The following is a 9,049-nucleotide window of genomic DNA, read 5'->3' as shown; positions in this document are numbered from 1 at the left end:
TTCCGAAGCATTTTTAAACTTCAAAACTTCAGCGGAATTCTTAGAACAATGGAAGAGTTCCAAAGCATTTTTAAAAGTCAGCAGAATTCCGAGAACAAAAGAAGGGTACCAAAGCATGTTTAAACTTCAGCGGAATTCTGAGAACAATGTAAGCGTTCCGAAGCATTTTTAAACTTCACCGCAATTCCGAGAACAATGGAAGAGTTCCGAAGCATTTTTAAACGTCAGCGGAATTCCGAGAACAATGGAAGAGTTCCGAAGCATTTTTAAACGTCAGCGGAATTCCGAGAACAATGGAAGAGTTCCGAAGCATTTTTAAATGTAAGCGGAATTCTGAGAACAATGGAAGAGTTCCGAAGCATTTTTAAACTTCAGCAGAATTCCGAGAACAATGGAAGAGTTCCGAAGCATACTTAAACTTCAGCGGAATTCCGAGAACAATGGAAGAGTTTCGAAGCATTTTTAAAAGTCAGCGGAATTCCGAGAACAATAGAAGAGTTGTGAAGCAATTTTAAGAGTCAGCGGAATTCCGAGAACAATGGAAGATTTCCGAAGCATTTTTAAACGTCAGCGGAATTCCGAGAACAATGGAAGAGTTCCGAAGCATTTTTAAACTTCAGCGGAATTTGGAGAACAATCGAAGAGTTCCGAAGCATTTTTAAAAGTCAGCGGAATTCCGAGAACAATGGAAGCTTTGTGAAGCATTTTTAAACGTCAGCGGAATTCCGAGAACAATGGAAGAGTTCCGAAGCATTTTTAAACGTCAGCGGAATTCCGAGAACAATGGAAGAGTTCTGAAGCCTTTTTAAATGTCAGCGGAATTCCGAGAACAATGGAAAAGTTCCGATGCATTTTTAAATGTCAGCGGAATTCTGAGAACAATGGAAGAGTTCCGAAGTATACTTAAACTTCAGCGGAATTCCGAGAACAATGGAAGAGTTTCGAAGCATTTTTAAAAGTCAGCGGAATTCCGAGAACAATAGAAGAGTTGTGAAGCAATTTTAAGAGTCAGCGGAATTCCGAGAACAATGGAAGAGTTCCGAAGCATTTTTAAACGTCAGCGGAATTCCGAGAACAATGGAAGAGTTCTGAAGCATTTTTAAAAGTCAGCGGAATTCTGAGAACAATAGAAGAGTTGTGAAGCATTTTTAAGCGTCAGCGGAATTCCGAGAACAATGGAAAAGTTCCGAAGCATTTTTAAATGTCAGCGGAATTCTGAGAACAATGGAAGAGTTCCGAAGCATTTTTAAACTTCAGCAGAATTCCGAGAACAATGGAAGAGTTCCGAAGCATACTTAAACTTCAGCGGAATTCCGAGAACAATGGAAGAGTTTCGAAGCATTTTTAAAAGTCAGCGGAATTCCGAGAACAATAGAAGAGTTGTGAAGCAATTTTAAGAGTCAGCGGAATTCCGAGAACAATGGAAGAGTTCCGAAGCATTTTTAAACGTCAGCGGAATTCCGAGAACAATGGAAGAGTTCTGAAGCATTTTTAAAAGTCAGCGGAATTCTGAGAACAATAGAAGAGTTGTGAAGCATTTTTAAGCGTCAGCGGAATTCCGAGAACAATGGAAGAATTCCGAAGCATTTTTAAACTTCAAAACTTCAGCGGAATTCTTAGAACAATGGAAGAGTTCCAAAGCATTTTTAAAAGTCAGCAGAATTCCAAGAACAATAGAAGGGTACCAAAGCATGTTTAAACTTCAGCGGAATTCTGAGAACAATGTAAGCGTTCCGAAGCATTTTTAAACTTCACCGCAATTCCGAGAACAATGGAAGAGTTCCGAAGCATTTTTAAACGTCAGCGGAATTCCGAGAACAATGGAAGAGTTCCGAAGCATTTTTAAACGTCAGCGGAATTCCGAGAACAATGGAAGAGTTCCGAAGCATTTTTAAATGTAAGCGGAATTCTGAGAACAATGGAAGAGTTCCGAAGCATTTTTAAACTTCAGCAGAATTCCGAGAACAATGGAAGAGTTCCGAAGCATACTTAAACTTCAGCGGAATTCCGAGAACAATGGAAGAGTTTCGAAGCATTTTTAAAAGTCAGCGGAATTCCGAGAACAATAGAAGAGTTGTGAAGCAATTTTAAGAGTCAGCGGAATTCCGAGAACAATGGAAGAGTTCCGAAGCATTTTTAAACGTCAGCGGAATTCCGAGAACAATGGAAGAGTTCCGAAGCATTTTTAAACTTCAGCGGAATTTGGAGAACAATCGAAGAGTTCCAAAGCATTTTTAAAAGTCAGCGGAATTCCGAGAACAATGGAAGCTTTGTGAAGCATTTTTAAACGTCAGCGGAATTCTGAGAACAATGGAAGAGTTCCGAAGCATTTTTAAACGTCAGCGGAATTCCGAGAACAATGGAAGAGTTCTGAAGCCTTTTTAAATGTCAGCGGAATTCCGAGAACAATGGAAAAGTTCCGAAGCATTTTTAAATGTCAGCGGAATTCTGAGAACAATGGAAGAGTTCCGAAGCATTTTTAAACTTCAGCAGAATTCCGAGAACAATGGAAGAGTTCCGAAGCATCCTTAAACTTCAGCGGAATTCCGAGAACAATGGAAGAGTTTCGAAGCATTTTTAAAAGTCAGCGGAATTCCGAGAACAATAGAAGAGTTGTGAAGCAATTTTAAGAGTCAGCGGAATTCCGAGAACAATGGAAGAGTTCCGAAGCATTTTTAAACGTCAGCGGAATTCCGAGAACAATGGAAGAATTCCGAAGCATTTTTAAACTTCAAAACTTCAGCGGAATTCTTAGAACAATGGAAGAGTTCCAAAGCATTTTTAAAAGTCAGCAGAATTCCGAGAACAATAGAAGGGTACCAAAGCATGTTTAAACTTCAGCGGAATTCTGAGAACAATGTAAGCGTTCCGAAGCATTTTTAAACTTCACCGCAATTCCGAGAACAATGGAAGAGTTCCGAAGCATTTTTAAACGTCAGCGGAATTCCGAGAACAATGGAAGATTTCCGAAGCATTTTTAAACGTCAGCGGAATTCTGCGAACACTGGAAAAGTTCCGAAGCATTTTTAAACTTCAGCAGAATTTGGAGAACAATCGAGGAGTTCCGAGGCATTTTTAAAAGTCAGCGGAATTCCGAGAACAATTTAAGAGTTCTGAAGCATTTTTAAACATCAGCGGAATTTTGAAAACAATGGAAGATTTCCGAAGCATTTTTAAAAGTCAGCAGAATTCTGAGAACAATAGAAGAGTTGTGAAGCATTTTTAAGCGTCAGCGGAATTCCGAGAACAATGGAAGAGTTCCGAAGCATTCTTAAACTTCAGCGGAATTCCGAGAACAATGGAAGAGTTCCGAAGCATTTTTAAAAGTCAGCGGAATTCCGAGAACAATAGAAGAGTTCAGAAGCATTTTTAAACTTCAGCAGAATTCCTGGATCAATGGAAGAGTTCCGAAGCATTTATAAACTTCAGCGGAATTTGGAGAACAATCGAAGAGTTCCGAAGCATTTTTAAAAGTCAGCGGAATTCCTAGAACACTGGAAGAGTTCCGAAGCATTTTTAAACTTCAGCGGAATTTGGAGAACAATCTAACAGTTCCGAAGCATTTTTAAAAGTCAGCGGAATTCCAAGAACAATGGAAGAGTTGTGAAGCATTTTTAAACGTCAGCGGAATTCCGAGAACAATGGAAGAGTTCCGAAGCATTTTTAAACGTCAGCGGAATTCCGAGAACAATGGAAGAGTTCTGAAGCCTTTTTAAATGTCAGCGGAATTCCGAGAACAATGGAAGACTTCTGAAGCATTTTTAAATGTCATCGGAATTCTGAGAACAATGGAAGAGTTCCGAAGCATTTTTAAATGTCAGCGGAATTCCGAGAACAATAGAAGAGTTGTGAAGCATTTTTAAGCGTCAGCGGAATTCCGAGAACAATGGAAGAGTTCCAAAGCATTTTTAAACTTCAGCCGAATTCTGAGAACAATGGAAGAGTTCTGAAGCATTCTTAAATTTCAGCGGAATTCTGAGAACAATGGAAGAGTTTTGAAGCAATTTTAAGCGTCAGCGGAATTCCGACAACAATGGAAGAGTTCAGAAGCATTTTTAAAAGTCAGCGGAATTGTGAGAAAAATAGAAGAGTTGTGAAGCATTTTTAAGCGTCAGCGGAATTCCGAGAACAATGGAAGAGTTCCGAAGCATTCTTAAACTTCAGCAGAATTCCGAGAACAATGGAAGAGTTCCGAAGCATTTTTAAAAGTCAGCGGAATTCCGAGAACAATAGAAGAGTTCCGAAGCATTTTTAAACTTCAGCAGAATTCCTGGATCAATGGAAGAGTTTCGAAGCATTTTTAAAAGTCAGCAGAATTCCGAGAACAATAGAAGGGTACCAAAGCATGTTTAAACTTCAGCGGAATTCTGAGAACAATGTAAGAGTTCCGAAGCATTTTTAAACTTCACCGGAATTCCGAGAACAATGGAAGAGTTCCGAAGCATTTTTAAACGTCAGCGGAATTTTGAAAACAATGGAAGATTTCCGAAGCATTTTTAAACTTCAGCAGAATTCCTGGATCAATGGAAGAGTTCCGAAGCATTTTTAAAAGTCAGCAGAATTCCGAGAACAATAGAAGGGTACCAAAGCATGTTTAAACTTCATCGGAATTCTGAGAACAATGTAAGAGTTCCGAAGCATTTTTAAACTTCACCGGAATTCCGAGAACAATGGAAGAGTTCTGAAGCATTTTTAAACGTCAGCGGAATTTTGAAAACAATGGAAGATTTCCGAAGTATTTTTAAACGTCAGCAGAATTCTGCAAACACTGGAAGAGTTCCGAAGCATTTTTAAACTTCAGCGGAATTTGGAGAACAATCGAAGAGTTCCGAAGCATTTTTAAAAGTCAGCGGAATTCCGAGAACACTGGAAGAGTTCCGAAGCATTTTCAAACTTCAGCGGAATTTGGAGAACAATCAAAGAGTTCCGAAGCATTTTTAAAAGTCAGCGGAATTCCGAGAATAATGGAAGAGTTGTGAAGCATTTTTAAACGTCAGCGGAATTCCGAGAACAATGGAAGAGTTCCGAAGCATTTTTAAATGTCAGCGGAATTCCGAGAACAATGGAAGAGTTCTGAAGCATTTTTAAACGTCAGCGGATTTTGAAAACAATGGAAGATTTCCGAAGCATTTTTAAACGTCAGCGGAATTTGGAGAACAATCGAAGAGTTCCGAAGCATTTTTAAACTTCAACGGAATTTGGAGAACAATGGAAGAGTTCAGAAGCATTTTTAAAAGTCAGCGGAATTCCGAGAACAATGGAAGAGTTGTGAAGCATTTTTAAACGACAGCGGAATTCCGAGAACAATGGAAGAGTTCCGAAGCATTTTTAAACGTCAGCAGAATTCCAAGAACAATGCAAGAGTTCTGAAGCCTTTTTAAATGTCAGCGGAATTCCGAGAACAATGGAAGAGTTCCGAAGCATTTTTAAACTTCAGAAGAATTCCGAGAACAATGGAAGAGTTCCGAAGCATTCTTAAACTTCAGCGGAATTCCGAAAACAATGGAAGAGTTCCGAAGCATTTTTAAATGTCAGCGGAATTCCGAGAACAATAGAAGAGTTGTGAAGCATTTTTAAGCGTCAGCAGAATTCCGAGAACAATGGAAGAGTTCCGAAGCATTCTTAAACTTCAGCGGAATTCCGAGAACAATGGAAGAGTTCCGAAGCATTTTTAAAAGTCAGCGGAATTCCGAGAACAATGGAAGAGTTCCGAAGCATTTTTAAACTTCAGCAGAATTCCTGGATCAATGGAAGAGTTCCGAAACATTTTTAAAAGTCAGCAGAACTCCGAGAACAATAGAAGGGTACCAAAGCATGTTTAAACTTCAGCGGAATTCTGAGAACAATGTAAGAGTTCCGAAGCATTTTTAAACTTCACCGGAATTCCGAGAACAATGGAAGATTTCCGAAGCATTTTTAAAAGTCAGCGGAATTCCGAGAACACTGGAAGAGTTCCGAAGCATTTTTAAACTTCAGCGGAATTTGGAGAACAATCGAAGAGTTCCGAAGCATTTTTAAAAGTCAGCGGAATTCCGAGAACAATGGAAGAGTTCCGAAGCATTTTTAAATGTCAGCGGAATTCCGAGAACAATGGAAGAGTTCTGAAGCATTTTTAAACGTCAGCGGATTTTGAAAACAATGGAAGATTTCCGAAGCATTTTTAAACGTCAGCGGAATTCTGCGAACACTGGAAGAGTTCCGAAGCATTTTTAAACTTCAGCGGAATTTGGAGAACAATCGAAGAGTTCCGAAGCAATTTTAAAAGTCAGCGGAATTCCGAGAACAATGGAAGAGTTGTGAAGCATTTTTAAACGTCAGTGGAATTCCAAGAACAAAGGAAGAGTTCCGAAGCATTTTTAAACGTCAGCGGATTTTGAAAACAATGGAAGATTTCCGAAGCATTTTTAAACGTCAGCGGAATTGGGAGAACAATCGAAGAGTTCCGAAGCATTTTTAAACTTCAACGGATTTTGGAGAACAATCGAAGAGTTCCGAAGCAATTTTAAAAGTCAGCGGAATTCCGAGAACAATGGAAGAGTTGTGAAGCATTTTTAAACGTCAGTGGAATTCCAAGAACAATGGAAGAGTTCCGAAGCATTTTTAAATGTCAGCAGAATTCTGAGAACAATGGAAGAGTTCCGAAGCATTTTTAAACGTCAGCGGAATTCCAAGAACAATGGAAGAGTTCTGAAGCCTTTTTAAATGTCAGCGGAATTCCGAGAACAATGGAAGAGTTCCGAAGCATTTTTAAACTTCAGCAGAATTCCGAGAATAATGGAAGAGTTCCGAAGCATTCTTAAACTTCAGCGGAATTCCGAAAACAATGGAAGAGTTCCGAAGCATTTTTAAATGTCAGCGGAATTCCAAGAACAATAGAAGAGTTGTGAAGCATTTTTAAGCGTCAGCGGAATTCCGAGAACAATGGAAGAGTTCCGAAGCATTTTTAAACTTCAGCAGAATTCCGAGAACAATGGAAGAGTTCCGAAGCATTTTTAAACTTCAGCAGAATTCCGAGAACAATGGAAGAGTTCCAAAGCATTCTTAAACTTCAGCGGAATTCCGAAAACAATGGAAGAGTTCCGAATCATTTTTAAATGTCAGCGGAATTCCGAGAACAATAGAAGAGTTGTGAAGCATTTTTAAGCGTCAGCGGAATTCCGACAACAATGGAAGAGTTCCGAAGCATTTTTAAAAGTCAGCGGAATTCTGAGAACAATAGAAGAGTTGCGAAGCATTTTTAAGCGTTAGCGGAATTCCGAGAACAATGGAAGAATTCCGAAGCATTTTTAAACTTCAAAACTTCAGCGGAATTCTGAGAACAATGTAAGCGTTCCGAAGCATTTTTAAACTTCACCGCAATTCCGAGAACAATGGAAGAGTTCCGAAGCATTTTTAAACGTCAGCGGAATTCCGAGAACAATGGAAGAGTTCCGAAGCATTTTTAAACGTCAGCGGAATTCCGAGAACAATGGAAGAGTTCCGAAGCATTTTTAAATGTAAGCGGAATTCTGAGAACAATGGAAGAGTTCCGAAGCATTTTTAAACTTCAGCAGAATTCCGAGAACAATGGAAGAGTTCCGAAGCATACTTAAACTTCAGCGGAATTCCGAGAACAATGGAAGAGTTTCGAAGCATTTTTAAAAGTCAGCGGAATTCCGAGAACAATAGAAGAGTTGTGAAGCAATTTTAAGAGTCAGCGGAATTCCGAGAACAATGGAAGAGTTCCGAAGCATTTTTAAACGTCAGCGGAATTCCGAGAACAATGGAAGAGTTCCGAAGCATTTTTAAACTTCAGAGGAATTTGGAGAACAATCGAAGAGTTCCGAAGCATTTTTAAAAGTCAGCGGAATTCCGAGAACAATGGAAGCTTTGTGAAGCATTTTTAAACGTCAGCGGAATTCTGAGAACAATGGAAGAGTTCCGAAGCATTTTTAAACGTCAGCGGAATTCCGAGAACAATGGAAGAGTTCTGAAGCCTTTTTAAATGTCAGCGGAATTCCGAGAACAATGGAAAAGTTCCGAAGCATTTTTAAATGTCAGCGGAATTCTGAGAACAATGGAAGAGTTCCGAAGCATTTTTAAACTTCAGCAGAATTCCGAGAACAATGGAAGAGTTCCGAAGCATCCTTAAACTTCAGCGGAATTCCGAGAACAATGGAAGAGTTCTGAAGCATTTTTAAAAGTCAGCGGAATTCTGAGAACAATAGAGGAGTTGTGAAGCATTTTTAAGCGTCAGCGGAATTCCGAGAACAATGGAAGAATTCCGAAGCATTTTTAAACTTCAAAACTTCAGCGGAATTCTTAGAACAATGGAAGAGTTCCAAAGCATTTTTAAAAGTCAGCAGAATTCCGAGAACAATAGAAGGGTACCAAAGCATGTTTAAACTTCAGCGGAATTCTGAGAACAATGTAAGCGTTCCGAAGCATTTTTAAACTTCACCGCAATTCCGAGAACAATGGAAGAGTTCCGAAGCATTTTTAAACGTCAGCGGAATTCCGAGAACAATGGAAGATTTCCGAAGCATTTTTAAACGTCAGCGGAATTCTGCGAACACTGGAAAAGTTCCGAAGCATTTTTAAACTTCAGCAGAATTTGGAGAACAATCGAGGAGTTCCGAGGCATTTTTAAAAGTCAGCGGAATTCCGAGAACAATTTAAGAGTTCTGAAGCATTTTTAAACATCAGCGGAATTTTGAAAACAATGGAAGATTTCCGAAGCATTTTTAAAAGTCAGCAGAATTCTGAGAACAATAGAAGAGTTGTGAAGCATTTTTAAGCGTCAGCGGAATTCCGAGAACAATGGAAGAGTTCCGAAGCATTTTTAAACTTCAGCGGAATTTGGAGAACAATCTAACAGTTCCGAAGCATTTTTAAAAGTCAGCGGAATTCCAAGAACAATGGAAGAGTTGTGAAGCATTTTTAAACGTCAGCGGAATTCCGAGAACAATGGAAGAGTTCCGAAGCATTTTTAAACGTCAGCGGAATTCCGAGAACAATGGAAGAGTTCTGAAGCCTTTTTAAATGTCAGCGGAATTCCGAGAACAATGGA

Source organism: Phyllobates terribilis, unplaced genomic scaffold, assembly GCF_046119375.1.
Source record: "Phyllobates terribilis strain yellow unplaced genomic scaffold, ASM4611937v1 Scaffold_15__1_contigs__length_34870131, whole genome shotgun sequence".
Lineage (NCBI taxonomy): Eukaryota > Metazoa > Chordata > Amphibia > Anura > Dendrobatidae > Phyllobates > Phyllobates terribilis.
This window is presented reverse-complemented; position numbering follows the sequence as displayed.